General features: G+C 43.4%; 1 protein-coding gene across 4 annotated transcripts in view; it reads left to right on the top strand.

Annotated features, from left to right (window-relative positions):
- The first annotated feature begins 448 nt into the window (after nucleotides 1-448).
- Nucleotides 449-15,877, top strand: part of Rabgef1 (RAB guanine nucleotide exchange factor 1) — a 58,458-nt gene continuing 43,029 nt past the window's right edge. For 2 of the 4 annotated variants that reach the window (XM_050146413.1, XM_050146411.1), the window contains exon 1: nucleotides 449-538. The gene's annotated coding sequence lies outside the window, so the exon portion shown is untranslated. Of the gene's footprint in view, nucleotides 539-14,225; nucleotides 14,270-15,877 lie in introns of those variants that run through there. The other 2 variants (XM_050146412.1, XM_050146414.1) reach the window with 2 other exon arrangements.

The raw sequence follows: 15,877 nt of genomic DNA, 5'->3' as shown, positions 1-15,877 counted from the left end.
TCTCAACTGTGGAGTGGGATTGTTATCTTTCCGGTCCGGCAGCCCCACGTTATCTCTCCCCCGATCTCTTCTCTGACTACCAAGTCCCTGCTAACTCCTCATCTTCCGGCGGCCGCCTTCGTTAAGATCCGGGACGTGTCTCCTGGACAACGGGTTCCTCTTAGACTCGGAGGTCCCATTCCTCGCTACGACTGTCCTCAGGGCCTCCTGTCGCCCTCAGGCTAGTGCAAGCAGAAGATGAAAGCACGGAGTAAGGAAAGACAGGGGAAACAGCGACTTCTCGCGAGTGACGGACACTCGCTGGGCCAAGACCCAAGCGTTGTCTCCACAGCCTTTCTGGTCACCAATAATCCTTTCTGGCTGCAACATCCAGACCCCGGAAATCCGAAGCGTCGCGGAAGTGACGCAACACGTACGCAACGCGCGCGTGCCGGTGGTGCCGGGGGCGGGGCGTGCGGGGGCAGGGGCGGGGCAGGGTGCCGACTGACTGGAGCGGCGCTAGGAGCGGCTGTCGGACGCCGGCGGAGCCGCGGACCAGGTTCGGAGGGACGGGGGCTACGGAGGCGCGTTCCCCTCGGAGCGGGGTGGCGGCGGCGGCGTCCGGCCGCGCGCTGACCCCGGGCCGTTCGGGTCACCACTTAGGCGGGAGGGCGGGCGGGTGCGAAGTGCCAGGCCGCCGGAGCTCCGCGCTCGGCCTCTCCGCCTCGGCCGAGTTCGTCCCAGCTCGGCGGGACTCGGGCTCACGGGAGGACGCGGTTCCCCGTCGTTTACCGCCGCTCTTGTCCCGTCGAGTTCGGAGCTGGGGTTGCGGCGGGGAGGGTCACATTCGGACCCCGCGTGGGTTCTCGGGGACGGTGCGGGCTGCTGTGGCGCGGGGTTTTGAATACTTCTACTAGGTGGTAGTGGCCGAGGTTATGTGTGTCTCTGAATGAGAAGTCCTGAAGCTGAGGCAGGGAAAGTGCTGCGATTTTGAGGTCAGTCCCCGCCACATAACAAGAGCCTCTTACGGGGCAAAAAAAAAAAAAAAAAAAGAATTAAAGCAGCCCCTGGTGCCGAACTGTCTAAGAGAAGAGCGGAGGGGATGTCCCTCCATCCCCTCGCGGAAGTTCACTCCAAAGAGGGAAGCGCCTTGGAGACTAGGTCACTGGCAGCTGGCTGTGTCTCAGAGCTGATGACCAATCTCTGTGGTTGGGAAATGTGGGGCTGGATGCGGTAGGCTCCGTCAGCCTGTGGAGTTTAGATGGGACGGTTGGGCAGCAGAAGTTTACAGCATCACCTGGTTTTGTGTTAAGAAATCCGCCCCCCCCCCGCCCCGCCCTACCTGGAAGTTAACAGTTGGGCCTTTTAACCTACAAACCTAAAACTACTTTTAAAAGAAAGACCCAATTAGTCACCCACTTCAGTTTTCTCAGCATTTGGGAATGGAGGCAGAACAGCCTCGGGAGTTCGACATCAACATCATCAGCAAGGCCCACTTAGTTTGAGCCCAGCCTAAGGTACCCAGTGAAATTCCACCCCCGTCCTCCAGTTGCAGTTAAAAGAAAAAAAAGAGTATCAAATAAAATTGGCTTGTCAAGAAGCTTGGTATAGCCCGGCGGTGGAGGCACACGGCTTTAATCCCAGGACTCGGGAGGCAGGCAGAGGCAGGCGGATCTCTGTGAGTTCGAGGCCAGCCTGGTCTACAAGCTCTAGTTCCAGGACTGACCCCAAAGCTACAGAGAAACCCTGTTTCGAAAAACCAAAAGAAAAAAAGAGAGAGAGAAGACGCTTGTTACTTATGACTTTAAGATTTGCACGTGCTTGATAGGACCAGTTTAACCAGTTTCCTTTCAGTCTTTAGGAAGTACTGTTGGGGGCTTGTCTGTCTGTCTATCTAGGTTGTGTATTTATTTGCTTATTTATTTTTGGGGAGAGGCAGAGTCTCATAATGCAGTCCTGGTTGGCCTGGAATTCCATATGTAGACCAGGCAAGACTCAGAACTTAGAGCAATCCTCCTGCCTGTACTTCTCAAGTGCTGGGATTGCAGGTGTAGGCCAGTGCCTGCTGTCCCTTTCTTTTGGTATGTGTGTTCATGGTGTGTGAATATGGAGGCTAGAGGCTAATGTTGCATATCTTCTTTAGTTTCTTACTAACCTTGGTTTTTGAGTCAGTGAACCTGTAACTGGGTTTGGCTAGACCCTTAGCGGGCAGGAAAGCTACAGGATCTCCCAGTCACTGCCTGCAAGTGCCGGGGTTGCCGACAAAGCACACCTTTTTTTTTTTTTTTTAAAGTGGGTCCTGAGGATCTGAACTGGGGTTCTCATGCTTGTGTGGCAAGTGCTTTGTAGATTTAGCTGTTTCCCCAGCCCTGCTTTTTGTTTTTGACGAAATGAAGTCGGAATTTATTAAGAAACAGTTTTATTATAGATTTAGGCACAGGTGTTAAGGGAGAGGGAGAGACACTTAAAAGGACAGTACACCTGCAGGGCACGGGTGTGGACATCTCAAGAGAGTCTCCAAGATTTACTGATTGAAAAACAAGGTTTTGTTTTTCAAGACCTGGTTTCTTTGTAGCCTTTACTGTCCTGATCTTGCTCTGTAGACCAGACCGGCCTCAAATTCACAGAGATCTGCCTGCCTCTGCCCTCAGTTCTGGAAATTAAGGTGCTCCACTACCTCCTGGCAATTTACTGATTCTTAATCAGACAGTTAAGGTGTAGTCAGGATTTGAATTTTTACTTGCTTAAAAAAATTAGATTAGAGAGTTGACCCAGTGGTTAAGAGATCTGGCTGCTCTTGCAGGAGATGCTGGTCTGGTTCCCTGCACCCACATGGTGGTTCACAACTGTCTGTAACTCCAGATCCTTCTCTGGTCTCCAAGGGCACCTGGCACACACATGGTGCACATGCATGTATGCAAGCAAATACTCACACATGAAAATTAAAACATTTAAAAAAAAATCACCGGGCAGTGGTGGTGCACGCCTTTAATGCCAGCACTCAGGAGGCAGAGGCAGGCTGATCTCTGTGAGTTCGAGGCCAGCCTAGTCTACAAGAGTTAGTTCGGGACAGGCTCCAAAGCTACAGAGAGAAACCCTGTCTCAAAAATCTTAAAACAAAAGCAAAAAAAAAAAAAAAATTTACAAAGGTGAACAGTAAAAGTACTTGAAAGTGTAGAGTGCTTGCCTAGTTTGCAGCATGGTCCAGGGTTTGATCCCCAGCACTACAAAGAAACAAAAATAACAAAAATATTTCAGTATAATTTTATCATGGAGCACTGAGGATTAAAACACAAGTCAGCCTTGTCAAGTGTGGAAGGTGGAAGAAGGGATCAGGGACTACCTCCCTAGTGTTTTGAAGAATGTGTAACAATTCAGACCAACAGTCTGGAGCAGGAATTTTGGAAGCAGGTGAGTGTATAAGTGTTGGGGGAGCAGGGACTAGGAGAAGAGGCCACCCAACTATAAGGATCGGGTGTTGAAGGGATATGCAGGGCGGAGATGCCAGTTGGAGCTTTTCTGTGCTGGTGACAGGGCCAGGGAGGGCATGAAGCAAGGTCATCCTGCGGTTAAGATAAACTTTAAGCAGCAGTTCTCACACAAAGGCTGCTGCTGTGTGGTTGAAGATGACTGTGTCCAATGTAGTGCTGGGTTAGGTGCTGTTTTGCATAGCTGTCTTTTCTGGTCATTAAGTATTTGGGTTGAATTGTGTACTCATTTACTAAGATTGGCTCCATTATAAATATCCAATAACGGGAAATCTACTTTTATCTCTCCACTCTCAATTTATAGTGGATATTTATTGGTTCCAATAAGTACTTGCTGACTGCATGAGAACACTCCATGAACTTCTCCCAGTCTTTGGCAAGATACTATAGAATTTTAAATTTTAACTGTGTGCAGTTAAATCCTGGCACTCATTTTTATTGGCCGTGAGATAAACATCTCTAGCAGAGGTTATCTGTGCCGACAACACTTGCGTGTCAGTAGAAATGCTGCTAAGTGGCTTTCTTAGTCTAATAATACAGTTACAACGCTAAAAAGGAGAGTTTTACGGAAATGGAATAGTTTGCGAATCTTAACCTGTGATCACCTTTAGCAGGCAACACTGAGAAGTAGTGTGTACAGGGAAATTGACTTCTATCACACGGACTAATTTGTTTTTGTTTTTGGGGTTTTTTTTTTTTTGTTTTGTTTTTTTTTTTTTTGTGTTTGGTTTTTTTTTTTTTTTTTTTTTTTTGAGACAGGGTTTCTTTGTAGCCCTGGCTGTCCTGGAGTCCTGGAACTCACTCTGTAGACCAGGCTGACCTTGAACTCTTAGAGATCTGCCTGCCTCTGCCTTCCAGGTTGAATTAAAGGTATGTGCCACCATACCTGGCTTAACTGGTATTTTCTAATGTTTGAATAAAGTTCCTAAAATGCTGTAAGAAGAGGCTGTGTAGAGGATTCCCTGAGCAGGACAGCCTGGCAGCTTAGTGAGACTCTGTCATAATAGCAAAAGAAGACCTGTGTTGTCACTCAGTGGTGGGGCACTCTCCTGGCATGCTGGAGACTCTGATGGCTTCATTTATTTTTTCAGTTATGTGAATGTGTGTATTTGTGTGTGGGTGTATGTGCACACGATATGAGCTTAGAGACCAGAGGAGGTTGTTGGAGGCTGCTGGGAATTAACCTTGGGTCCTCTGCGAGAGCAGTACTTTCTCTTAACCCCTGAGCTATCTCTCCAGCATCAAGTCTGTTTTCAGAGATTTCTGGGTTTGGTTTTTGTGTTTGTTTGGTTTTTGTTGTTTTGTTTTATCAAGACAGGGTTTCTCTGTAGCTTTGGTGCCTGTTCTGGAACTCGCTCACAGAGATCTGCCTGCCACTGCTTCCTGAGTGCTGGGGTTAAAGGTGAGAGCCACCACCTCCCAGCAAGATTTCTGTTTTTAATGAAGCTCTTCCACTGGAGTGGGAAGTATAACTTCTATGGTAAAGGAGAGTGCTTTTTCCTTGTTTCTGGTAACATACTTTACAGACTTTTGTTTTTCAGGGCAGCCGATGATTGTGATTATGATCAGTTAATTAGATGTAACAGACTCCTAAATTACTATCAGAGGGACAGCATTGTTCCTTGAGTAGGAACCATAGAACACTACATGTTGAGGTGGGGCTTCTTTGGCTGGTGTTTTTGGCAGGGGGTATTGGGTCGCCTGGAGCACATGCTCTGCGAGTACTGTACCACTGGTTTACCTTCTCCTGAGTCGTCAAATGGTACAGAGGAGAAGGAGATTGTTAAAGGACCTGAAGCAGGAAAATAGCCAGAGCCTTGAGGGCTCTAACGTTAGGGAGTGTCGCAATGAGCGAACTGAGTAAAGTTGTGTTTTGTTTGTTTTGTTTTTGGAGACAGGGGCTCCCATGTACCTCTGGCTGTCATGGAACTCCCTACTATGTAGACTGTGCCACCACACCAGGTTCTTTTTTTTTTTTTTACTTATTTATTTATTATGTATACAATATTCTGTCTGTATGTATGCCTGCAGGACAGAAGAGGGCAACAGATCTCATTACAGATGGTTGTGAGCCACCATGTGGTTGCTGGGATTTGAACTCAGGACCTTTGGAAGAACAGGCAATGCTCTTAACCTCTGAGCCATCTCTCCAGCCTCACCACACCAGGTTCTTGAGTACAGTCTATGGATCACTTTTCAAACTAGTCTGCTGAGTTGCCATTCAATGTAATCATTGTAATTGAATTTATGGTATTTTAAAATTAAATGTGGAGATTAAATTTTTTTAAATGAGGTGGGGGCTGGAGAGACGGCTCAGTGGTTAAGAGCACTGACTGCTCTTGGAGAGGACCCGTGCTTGAATCCTAGCACCCACGTGGCAGCTCACAACCATCTGTAACTCTAGTCTCAAGGAATCTGATGTTCTTCTGGCTTTGGTAGACGCCAGGCACACAGGTAGTGCACATGCACACAAGCAGGCAAACATATGTATAAAAATAAATCTTTAAGGATTAAAAATGGTATCTCGAAAAACAAGTTAAAGTGTGATTAAAATAATTTTTGTATTTAATTAGTTTGAATGTGTGTTTGCACGCATGTGAGTGCTTGCTCAGGTTATATGTAGAGGTCAGAGAACGATCTGTGGAAATTGGTTTTCTCCTTTTGCCATTTGGGTCCTGGTGATCAGATTCAAGTTGTCAGGCTCGGCGCAGACACATTTACTCACTGAGCCATCTCCCCAGCCCTGAAAGAAAAATGGGGATGATTAGTTTTTTAGAAAATAAAAATAAGCTATGCTTTAAAAAAAAAGTTTTACATGAACTTTTACCTTTTCAAGAGCAGAATCCTAAATGCATAGTCTCTGACCAATTTCTGATCTTTTTACTTCTGCCACTGCTGTTGATCAGAATTAGGAAGTGCAATGTCTTCAGATAGCTGCCCAGCAGCACTGGATGTCTTTGTAGTTTGTGATTTTAGCATGTACACAGGTACCTCTGTGTTTTTTTTCTCTGATAAAATTATTTATATTAATTTACGCTTCTGTAACCTAAAAAGTAACATTGGTTCTTTATATGAAAATTGTGCTGGTTTTATATTTTATTTTTATTCTTTTTGTTAGTTTGTTTGAGATAGGTCTTCACTTTGTAGTACTGACTGTGCTGGAACTCACTGTGTGGAACAGACTCACAGTAATCTGCCTGCCTCTGCCTCACTGGGATTAAAGGTATATGCCACCATACACCTTTTTAAGTGTAAAAGTAATGCATTTATTATGACCTTATCATACATGTCTCATAATTTGGGGTATTTTTGCTTAGGATACATTTACTATTTTCTGTGTGTTTTCAAGCTAAAAATACATAATTGCAATATTTTTTCTATAGCAGTAAATATAGAATTTTCTAATTTTAGGCATGCTGTTTGCTAGAGCAGTTCCTCCCCCCCCCCCCCGTTTAGATGGCACTTTGGAGCACAGTTAAAAGATGCTTTTAGAGACTGGACTCAAAACATTTATTAACAGATGACACTCTCTTTGTATTATGCCATAATTTTCTTAAGTAGACCCTATCTCTGGTACCACATCTTGTTCTAGAAAGGATTCTTAATGACTTGTGAGACTTGCCCAACCTGCTATTGCTAACATAGCAAGCAAGATGAGTGATTGGATGAGTGATTTGGAGTAGGTGGAGAGTTAAGGTGGGATCAAGGACCAGCTCTGTACCCAGTGCTTGGGCCGAAGTCTGAAGTTTCTGTCTGAAGGCTACAGAGGTGGCTGTGCTCCTTAGCAGCCAGTTGAGAAAGGAATGGAAATGTTTAGTGACCTTGAAAGATAATCAGAAACTCCTCAGCTCTGCCCTTTAATTTCCACCTGCTTTGGGAGGGCTGTGTGCTCTCTCCTGTCTTAGCCGAATTACTTCTGGCCTCATGTGATCCAAGTGTTTTGATCTTACCCTTCAATCAAGGGTCTGTTTTCACATGATCCAGTCTGCATGCTATCCTCAGAAGTAAAAATCAGCTTTTGCTTTGCTTTTGTGCTGTCTGGAAAGCACCTTCAGTAGATCTGTTTCGTGTTGTTGGGCAGTCAGAACTCCGTGTGTGTGTGTGTGTGTGTGTGTGTGTGTGTGTGTGTGTGTGTGTTATAGAAAAGGCTGACAGGAACATGAGATGGACTGAAAGGATAGCAAAACCAGAGTGAGGATTCATTTCTAGAAGTAAGTTTTGAAATCCCAGCTTCAGCACAGATTGTTAGCCTGAAAAGCCCACTCGTAGGATTTATGTTTAAGGTGGAAACATAGCCACTCATCTTAGGTACATAGCCAGTAAGTCACTGCAGTTTGTTCTTTCAGTAATAATAGTTAGGATTTCTAGAGTGCCAGCATGGTTGGTGTGGCCAGGAGACTGTTCTTATTTGCCCTTAGTAACAGTAGATGGGACCGTCCTTGCCTAAATACAGTTCTGTAATGTTGTGGCTCCTTAATTGCTTTTCCATCCACTTTTGACATTGTTTTTTAAATGTGTCCTGAAGAATGAATTGGACCAGTGACCGAAGATTTGACTATAATAAGGATAAAACAAGTGAGAATTCTAGAAACAGGACTGAAAGCTAATGAGATAGATTAACTAAGATATATCACAGGGTCTGGTGTGCAGTGCAGTGATCTGTATGTTCATAGTGTGCACAGACCTCTGGCCTTCATCTTCAGCAGTCCATGGAAGAAAAGAAAGACAGGAAAAAACTGCTAAAGTTCTTTATTATTAGTGTCTTGAGATAATGTGCTTGGCTTCTATGTAGCAAATTAATTATGTTTCAGTCTTCGAACATTTTCTAACCACTACAGTTGGAACCTAATGTGGCATTTGTGTAGTTTGTGGAGTTCAAATATTGTCTAGTCATGACTATATCACCTTTAATACTATTGAAGAGATTCAGATGGCAAAATTGCTTTCACACTCATATGTTAACCACTGACTCTTCTGCAATACTTTTTTTTGTTTGTTTTTTTTTCGAGACAGGGTTTCTCTGTGGTTTTGGAGCCTGTCCTGGAACTAGCTCTGTAGACCAGGCTGGTCTCGAACTCATAGAGATCCGCCTGCCTCTGCCTCCCGAGTGCTGGGATTAAAGGCGTGCACCACCACCGCCCGGCTCTTCTGCAAAACTTTACGTTGTTACCTGCCCCACAAAATAGCATGCTTTGTGACAGAGACAGCGTTGAAATAGCATATTTTAGTCATATATATTTTGTATATTTTGTGGTGCTAGGGATCAGACCCAGTACCTCATACTTTTTAGGCAGGTGCTGCACTGCACCCCCAGCCACACACACATTAGAGTCACATTTATTCCATTTCCCCTGTAATTTCTTTTTTTAGAAAATAAGTTTATTGTGTGTGTATGGGTGTCTTGCCTGCATGTATGTGCATGCAGTGCCTGAGGAGGTCAGAAGATCCTCTGGAGTTGGGATTACAAGCAGTTGTGAGCTGCCGTATGAGTGCTGGGAACAGAACCCAGGTCCTCTGCAAGATCAGGTAGTGCTCTTGCCATCAGGATGGCTCCACTAAGCCATCACTCAACCCTTCCAATAACTTCTTTTTTTATATATATTTACTTATTTATTTATTATGTATACAATATTCTGTCTGTGTGTATGTCTGCAGGCCAGAAGAGGGCACCAGACCTCATTACAGATGTTTGTGAGCCACCATGTGGTTGCTGGGAATTGAACTCAGAACCTTTGGAAGAGCAGGCAATGCTCTTAACCGCTGAGCCATCTCTCCAGCCCCCCAATAACTTCTTTAAAATACAGACTGTATTTGTACGTGTGTATTCGCGAGTGCATGTGAAGATCAGAGGACAACTTTTTGAAGTTGGTTCTCCTTCCACCTTTATGTGGGTTCCAGGAATTGAACTGAAGTCATCAAGCTTGTGCATCAAGTGTCTTTACCCACTGAGCTATCTCACTAGACTCTAATAACTTCTTTTATATCATTTGTTTTTGATGTTTTTTCGGGGGACAAGGTTTCTCTGTGTAGCCATGGCTGTCCTTGAACTCAGAGAGATCTGCCCCGCCTCCACTTCTGGTGTGCTGAGATTAAATGTGTTCATTACCACTGCCAGCCTTTGTTTTTTTTTTTTTTTTTTTTTGACAAGAGTTTTGCTAGCTAAATCAAGCTGCCCTTAAACTTATATCTTCCTGCCTTGGCTTCCTGAGTGTTAGGCTTATAGGCTTATGTGGCTTTCTTTCTTCCCTCTTTTTTTTTTTTTTTGAGACTGGGTCTTATGTATCTCAGGTTAGTCACCATTCACTGCTTAGCAGAAGATGACCTTGAACTCCTGATCCTCCTGCCTCCACCTCCTGGGTGCTAGTTTATGTTATGCCCACAACACTAACCTGGGTGTTAGTTTATGGAAGAACCTTGGGCTCTTCCATGCTAGGCAAGCACTCCTCAACTGCTGCCTTCCAAGCACCAAGCTTTGATTTTTACCTCTTCCCAAATTTCCCTCTATTCCTCCATCAGCACATTCTGGGTTCTGCCTTTTGCTGGAGTCACCTCCTTTTATAATACTGTTCCCCATTTTCCAGGATCTGGACCCTCCTAGTGAAGTACTTGAGAAGCTCTTTGGTGCATTTGGGATAGTGCCTTTAACACCAGTAGTTCACATTGTTTCTAGCTTTCCATTTCCTAGCTGGAGATTGGCAGGCTTCTGTCGTACTCAGAAAAGGGCATCTCAGCCTGTACGAGCACTTGTTGATCTTCAAGGACTTGGGCTCACAACCACCTGTAACTGCAGTTCCAGAGAGCGTGTTGTCTTGTGGCCTCTGTGGGCACCAGGCACATACGTGGTGCATAGACATACATGCAAACAAAACACCAATATGGATAAAATAAAAATAATTGAAAAAAAGAAAAAGGCACCCCATCCTGGGGTCAGGAGCAGAGATGAGTGGCCTCACACCTGTGGTGCTTTCTTTATAGCCGTGGTATCCAAGGTGGCTCCCAGTAGCATCGCTTAGGACCTAGATAAACTCAGATTCTCACTCACACTTGTGACTTAGAAGTATATGAGAAAAGGTGAAATGGCTGAAGCAGAACTGAGTCAGATAGGACTGAAAACAACCCTCCTGGGGTGGAGATGCTCTTTGTATCACAAAGTACTGCTACTCAGGTGGAGCCAAGTCTGTTTGCTTACGCACTTGGCGAGCAAGTGCCCATCTGAGTGCCGGCTGCTCCTCTGGAGAGTATTGAGAGAGGAGGTGCTGACTGGGCTAGCACAGCTGCATAACTGTGAGCCTTAGAAATGGTGTTCCAGAGCTCTAACTTTGTTCACTGGAGGAGGATGTGGCTGAGCAGAGCACAGCTGCCTGGAAGTCCTGAAGAATGCCGCTGCACTGGCTCCGCTCCCTCTAAATTGTGTCCCCCGGGAATGATTATCTTTGGACAGAGAAGTGTTTACATACTTTGTTTGGTAACAGTGAAATGGAAACCTGACGTCAGTTGTATACAAGAAGTACTGCTTTTAGAAGGAGTGCGTTCAGGCAGGGAAGTTGATAAAACCTGTATACAGATTTGAAATGCCATGTGTTAATGTGATGGTGCCTTCATAACATAAAAGAAGGCTAAACGATCATTCAAAAAGAGCTCTTACAAATCAAAGGGAAAATTTAGAGATAGAGACATAAAACCAGTGAATATCAGTGGTTAATTTATTTGAAAAAAGTACAGGTGGTAACGAATACCAATAACACGTAGGGTGCTGAGGATAGGACTCAGTGGTTAAGAGTGCACACCACCATCCCAGAGAACCTGTGGCTCCAGCCCCCTGGGACCCGATACCCTTTTGTGGCCTTCTTGAGCACCTGCACTCATGTGTGCGTGGGCATCCCCCGCCCCCACACATGTATCATGTAGTTAAAAATAAAATCTTTAAAGACAAATATCAAAATAACATTGGTTACCTATTGACTAGCAAAAGTTAAAGTTTTCTAATGCTGTGTCGGAGGCTGTGGGAAGTAGGTTCCCTTACCCCGGGAGTGGGACGGCAGGCACCTTTCTGAGGCCCATTTGGAGGCCTGTGTCAGAATGTCAGGTGCATGCACTGGGACTTTCCACTTGTGTCAAGAAGGCTGCTCAGAGTTTGCAGAGAATCTGCGCGTGTCCTTGTCCTGCCAGCTGCCAACCAGTCTCAGACTTTTTATTAGTACTGTCTCTCTCTATAAGAATATGCCTCATTGTCACATGTAAATGCTATTTTCCACTCTGTTTTTGCCCATCTATTTTGGTCACAGGTGAGGGCTTTAAAAACTAGATGGACGTTTGAATTTGTATATTCAAATTTTACTTCCTTTTTGATTTTCCTGTAGCTTCTAGGTATAGACGTTCCATAAATATATGTCTTTCATCTTTCTGTCTCTCTTGAAAGTTTTTAAGTTGTACCAGGTATGATGGTGGACATCTTTAGTCCTATCATATGGGGGACTAAGTTAGGAGGACTGCAGGCCAGCTTGGGTTACATAGTGTGACAAATTGGAAGCTTTGTCATCTCTTCCCTCATTACAAAAGAAAAAGAGTCGGATGTGGTGGTGCACACCTTTAGTCCAGCAGAGGCAGGTGGATCCCTATGAGTTCATTAGTTATGTGCATATATTTTTTATGTGTACCCATGGGTGCAGGTCCCATGGAGTCCAGAGGGCACCAGATCCCCTGGAGCTGGAGTTATAAGCATTTTTGAGCCAAATATTATGGATTTGGGGAACCAAATTCAGGCCCTCTGCAGCAGCAGTAAGAACATAATCTTATTGAGCCCTCTCTGCAGCATCTTATTTTTATCTATCATCCATCCATCCATCCATCCATCCATTTATTTATTTATGGTTTTTGGAGACAAGGTTTCTCTGTGTGACAGCCTGGCTGCCCTGGAACTTGCTCTATAGACCAGGCTCTCCTGGAACTCACAGAGATACGCTTGCCTCTGCCTTCCAAGTGCTGGGATTAAAGTCTTGTGCCTGTACCGCCGTCTTGTTTTTAATTTTTGAGACAAGTTTTCATATGACCCAGTCCAGCCTGGACGTTCTATTGTTGGGTTTTATATGTGGGGGTGTTTTGTCAGCATGTGTCACAACTTGCATTCGGTGCCTGTGGAGGCCAGAAGAGGGTATTAGATCCCCTGGAACTGGAACTGGTGGTTGCAAGCTGCCATATGGCTGCTGGGAATCAAAACCAGGTCCTCAGCAAGAGCAGCTAGTGATCTTTTTTTATTGATATTTATTGAGCTCTACATTTTTCTCTGCTCCCCTCCCTGCATCTCCCCTCCCCCCTTCAGCCCTCTCCCAAGGTCCCCATGCTCCCAATTTACTCGGGAGATCTTGTCTTTTTCTACTTTCTACTTTCCATGTAGATTAGATCTTTGTGAGTCTCTCTTAGTGTCCTCATTGTTGTCTAAATTCTCTGGGATTGTGCTTTGTAGGCTGGCTGGCTTTCTTTGCTTTATGTTTAAAAACCACCTATGAGTAAGTACATGTGATCATTGTCTCTCTGTGTCTGGGGTACCTCACTCGGTATGGTGTTTTCTAGCTCCATCCATTTTCCTGCAAAATTCAAGCTGTCATTATTTTTTTCTGCTGTGTAGTACTCCATTGTGTAAATGTACCACATTATCTTTATTCATTCTTTGATCAAGGGGCATTTAGGTTGTTTCCAGGTTCTGGCTATGACAAACTAAGCTGCTATGAACATAGTTGAACACATGTTCTTGTGGCACGATTGAGCATCCTTTGGATATATACCCAAAAGTTGTATTACTGGGTCTTGAGGAAAGTTGTTCCCTAATTTTCTGAGAAATCGCCACACTGACATCCAAAGGGGTTGTACCAGCTTGCACTCCCACCAGCAAGGCAGAAGTGTTCCCTTTTCCCCACAACCTGTCCAGCATAAGTTGTCATCAGTGTTTTTGACCTTGGCCATTTTTTTTAGGTGTAAGATGGAATCTCAGAGCTGTTTTGATTTGCATTTCTCTGATGACTAAGGATGTTGAACATTTCCTTAAGTGTCTTTCAGCCATTTTAGATTCCTCTGTTGAGAGTTCTCTATTTAGGTCTGTACTTCATTTTTTTTTTTATTGGATTGTGTGTTCTTTTGGTGTTTAATTTCTCGAGTTCTTTGTATATTTTGGAGATCAGACCTCTGTCTGATGTGGGGTTAGTAAGGATCTTTTCCCATTCTGTTGTTTTGTCTTGTTGACTGTGTCCTTTGCTTTACAAAAGCTTTTCAGTTTCATGAGGTCCCATTTATTAATTATTTCTCTTAGTGTCTGTGCTCCTGGGGTTCTATTTAGGAAGTGGTTCCCTGTGCCAATGTGTTCAAGTGTACTTCCCACTTTCTCTTCTATAAGGGTCAGTGTGGCTGGCTTTATGTTGAGGTCTTTGATCCATTTGGGCTTGAGTTTTGTGCATGGTGATAGATATGGGTCTATTTTCATTCTTCTACATGTTGATATCCAATTATGCCAGCACCACTTGTTAAATATGCTTTCTTTTTTTCCATTTGGTTTGAAGATGTATGGATTGATATCGATTCCATTGGTCCCCCTGTCTGATCTTATGCCAATACCAGGCTATTTTCAGTACTGTAGCTCTGTATTAGAGTTTGAAGTCAGGGATTGTGATGCCTCCAGAAGTTCTTTTACTGTACAGGATTGTTTTGGCTATCCTGGGTTTTTTGCTTTTCCATATGAAGTTAACTACTGTTCTTTCTAGGTCTTTGAAGAATTTTGCTGGGCATTGCGTTGAATCTGTAGATTGCTTTTGGTAAGATTGCCATTTTTACTATGCTAATTATGCCTACCCAAGAGCATGGGAGATCTTTGCGCTTTCTTGTGCCTTTTTCAATTTCTTTCTTCATAGATTTAAAGTTCTTGTCATACAAGTCTTCCACTTGTTTGGTTAGAGTTACTCCGAGATATTTTATGCTATTTGTGGCTATTAATAGTGAAGGGTGTTGATTCTTTTCTTTCCCAGCCCTCTTATCATCTGTGTACAGGAGGGCTACTGACTTTTTCAAGTTAATCTTGTATCCTGCTACATTGCTGAGCAGCCAGTGATCTTAACCACTGAGCCATCTCTCTAGCCTCTTTAACAGGTCTTTCCAGTTATTTTGAGGGATGTCAGATTGCTGGCCAGTTATTTACAACTGTTTATCTAAAACATTCCTTTCCCCTTCTTCCTTTAATATTATTTTTATGGCATATTAGGATTCATTTGAAGATTTTGTACTTTTTAGTGATTTGTCTGTGTTAATTCTATATTAACTAATATGCAGGGGAAAAAATTAGAAAATTAATTTAGAAAATTAAAAATTGTCCTATGGGGTTTTTGCTTTTTTTTTTTTGTTTTGTTTTGTTTTTGTTTTTGTTTTTCAGGAGAGGATTTCTCTCTACCCGTGGCTGTCCTGGAACTCGCTCTATAGACCAGGCTGGACTCAAACCCAGAAATCAATCTGCCTCTGCTTCCTCTGTGCTAAGATTAAAAGCCTTGTGCCACCATCACCTAGCAAAACTGTCCTGTTTGTTGTTTCTGGTGAAATATAGGATCATTTTCCAAGTTCCAAAAAGTTTTAAGAATTTTATTTTCATTTGTAGTAAATTTATAGATTTTGGAACCTATGTCATTACTAAAGCTTTATATGTATTTTATTCAGTGTCTCTTACTAGTTATAGCCTTACTATTAAAGCTTTCTTCATTTTTATTTTTCTTTTGTATTCCAGGCTGATCTTGAATGTGGACTCCTCCTACCTCAAGCTCTTTAGTACAAGGAGTATAGGGCATATCTTTGACCATCTCTTATATATCAGTAATTTTTACATCAGCTACATAACTTTTTTATTATAATATTTCCTAGGTGTTTTTACATATTGATGTTACTGTGAAATTTTATATATTATATCATGATATTATTATATAATATATAATTAATATATCTCATTATATATCTGTTATTCAGCAATTATTGGAGTTCCATAGATTTCATATACACATATCTCACTTGTTTCTTAAACGTGGGTTCATAAAATTTAGTTGTTTCAAGATTAATTTATTAAGTGGGGAGATGGTGGCACAAGCCTTTAGTTCCAGTACTTGGGATGCTGAGGCAAGTGGATCTCTGAGTTAGTCTACAGAGTTCCAGGACAGTCAGGGCTACATAGAGAAATCCTGTCTAGAAAAAAAATACTCAATAGTGTTTCTTCATTCAGTCTATATACTGTCTGTATTAAGCAATAAGATCCACAGAGCTTTTGCTTATGGTAGTAGCCCAGGTATCTGCCAGTATTAAGAATATTTGTTGATGCCGGGCAATGATGGCGCACGCCTTTAATCCCAGCACTCGGGAGGCAGAGGCAGGCGGATCTCTGTGAGTTC

This window comes from Alexandromys fortis, unplaced genomic scaffold, assembly GCF_014885135.2.
Source record: "Alexandromys fortis isolate MF-2015 unplaced genomic scaffold, M_Fortis_MF-2015_v1.1 scaffold_56, whole genome shotgun sequence".
NCBI classification, from domain to species: domain Eukaryota; kingdom Metazoa; phylum Chordata; class Mammalia; order Rodentia; family Cricetidae; genus Alexandromys; species Alexandromys fortis.
Note: the sequence above shows the minus strand (reverse complement) of the source record. Positions and strands in the feature narration are given on the sequence as shown.